Below are 3,014 nucleotides of genomic sequence, written 5' to 3'. Positions count from 1 at the left end.
GTACTCCGGCTTCTGTCCACAGTCCAAGTGTAGTTAGTGGGTTAGGTTAATTTGGTCGTGGCCCATAGGTGTGAATGGTTGTCTTTCCATTCACACTCACAGACTGGCATCCTGTCCAGGGTATACTCTGTCTCCTGCCTGTGGTAGCTGGGATAGGATCCAGTCTCTTTGCAACACTTAATTGGATAAAGAGAGGAAGATTGATGAATGTTTAATTTACATTTTTTTAAGTAAAATGCTAGATTAAAGCAAACTTTAGAATATATGATTTTGTTCATGTTTACATTTATTTGAAAGGGACAATGTTCATTAATTAATGTAAACATGCCAGTTTTACAGGTCAGCCTGATTGGAAATTATTGATAAAAGTTAATGAATATTTAATTTAGTGAATTATTGGTAACATTTTCAATCATCAAGCATCTTAAACCATCATAAAATTATGCACAAATGAAAAAAAACCCTCATTAATACTTTATCAAAACCTGTTTTGAGTTTGTTCACAAATACCAGAAAATATTAGCAAAATATTAGTGTCCAAAACTGATATTACATTTTTTTAAACTAAAATGTCAGAATTAAACATCAGCAAATGTAAAATAAAAATAAATATAAAAAAAATAAAAAGAAGAAGAAGAAGAAGAAATATATTAATGGAATCATTGCAACATATCAAATGTCAGAATAAAGTATTAGGAAATACTAAAAAAACAAAATGCAAATATTACAATAAAATAGTTTAAAAAGTCTAAATGATTCCTACAAAATATGCATTAAAATGTATGAAAATACAGGTATGGTAAGGTATACAGGTAAATACAGGTAAATAAGGTATGAAACTGTCCAAAAACAAGTTTTTGGTAAACTGGGTGGTTCAAGATCAGCTATGTCTAAATTCAATAAGCTCCCTTCTCTAAATATTTACGCGCTGCATTTTCTCAGCAGTAGATGGAGTCGTGAACTTACAGGTTACACAACATTACTACTACTGAGTGATATAACTGTGTGATTTGTTATATCAGCCACAGCGATGCTGGCAACTAACATTAAGTCCAGCTAAAGATGCCAGAAAAGCATATTTATCTCCAGTCAGGAAGTCACTGCCTCTGGAAACCTTTATCTTGTTTTCTACATTTGTAGAATTTAAACTTTTCCCATTCAAATGTCATTATTTAAAAATTTAAAAAACATAATAATATAATTTAAAAATTCAGCTAAGTGTAAAAATGCCTTAAGAGTCAGAAGCAAATCATCCACTATAATCAGTTCGAGACTACAAGTAGTATCAGTGGTGGATATTATTCAATTCAGTTCAATTCAGTTTTATTTATATAGTGCCAAATCACAACAGCAGTCACCTCAAGGCGACTACTTGGCAAAAGTCTTGAGCCACTGCTTCTTTCTTTATCTTTTGCTTCCAATGAACCAGGCACTCTTATAGTTTTTCAAAGTGATCTTCAGCAGTCGTTCTCCACACTTTCTGAAGATCTTTTAAAATATTTCTTTGGACATTGGCAGATTTTCCACTTGTTTTCAGTCCAGTCCTTGTACCTGACCACTTTCAGAGGAATATTTGTTTCTGTGTTTGTTTGTTTGTTTGTTTGTTTGTTTGTTTGTTTGTTTGTTTGTTTGTTTGTTTGTTGAACCAGTTAACAGTGACCAACAAGACATTCAGGCAAAACAGGCACAACTAAAGATATCAACCAGTGTTGATTTACAGATGCCTAAAGACGCCTACAATTTTAAATATATCTTTAGGCACTTTGTTACTGCAGATTACCACAAACGCACATAATTTCTTCAATTAAAAAAAACAGCAATGATAACACAGCTTAACAGACATAATTTTGTGTTTTTCCACAAAAAACTCTTAGCCAGAAACATGCCATATCATCCACCCATCAGCAAGGAAACACCGGCCACAATTCCACGTGAGAGTGAGAGAGAAAGAAAGAGAGAAACTACAGAAAGAAAAGGCAAAGAGGAGAGGCATGCATGACTACTTCCATGTATGTTTGAACACGTTTAAGTAGCCGCTCCATAGTGTAGTGGTTTACACATTTGCCTAACAAGCAAAAAAATACACAAATTCCTTTGGGGTTGTGTGAGGTAGAGCATTTCCTGTAAACATTCCACAAAAAAGCATGTGGAGCTATCTGCTGTGAGCTCTTGTGAATATGATTAATAGAGTGGCTAAAAATGGCATTATTTTTTTCCTGCACATGTCTCAATAAAACCCTGCACCTATTTTCCATTTTGCTAACAAAATACAAAAAATTCTTCATTCAGTATATATGAATATCTGATATTTTAATAATTCTATTTATAATTTTTCTGTTTTATATTGGTCTAATAGTAGCTCTGTTATTGTTGTCGAGATAGTTTACTTACTAAATAGTAAATACTTTTTTTTATTTAAATACTTTTAAAAAAAGTTTTAAAATCTAAATTGTCCATAGGTGTGAATGCGGGAGTGAATGTGAGTGCGAATGGTTGTCTGTCCCTGTGTGTTAGCCCTGCGACAGACTGGCGACCTGCCCAGGGCGTACCCTGCCTCTCGCCCTATGACAGCTGGGATAGGCTCCAGAGGATAAGCGGAAGCGAATGGATGGATGGATGCTTTATATATCAATGGACACTTTTATTACATTTTTATTGTTTATTATTGATAAAAATAACATATTTTTTAATATCTTCAGTGTATTTATATATATAGACTTTTTTTTAGATATTGTAATAATATATACAATCAATCAATTCAATGTGCAACTACCAGAGGTAAAACTCATTATCTGGATGCAGTATTTTTACTGTCAGATATCAATATACCTGAGAAACAAAAAACATCTGAGTACCAAATTAAAAGCCTCCACATTAACCGCGCACCTGAGAGTCTGAAATCAGGGGAAAAGCCGCCCGGTCGAGCTACCTTGCAGACACGCGAGAGCGCGCCTAGTTGATAGAGAGCACCAGCCTTCACACAGCAAACCGACACAGTTCCAACTGCCCTCACC

Source organism: Rhamphochromis sp. 'chilingali' (assembly GCF_963969265.1).
Source record: "Rhamphochromis sp. 'chilingali' genome assembly, chromosome: 3".
Classification (NCBI taxonomy): Eukaryota; Metazoa; Chordata; class Actinopteri; order Cichliformes; family Cichlidae; genus Rhamphochromis; species Rhamphochromis sp. 'chilingali'.
This window is presented reverse-complemented; position numbering follows the sequence as displayed.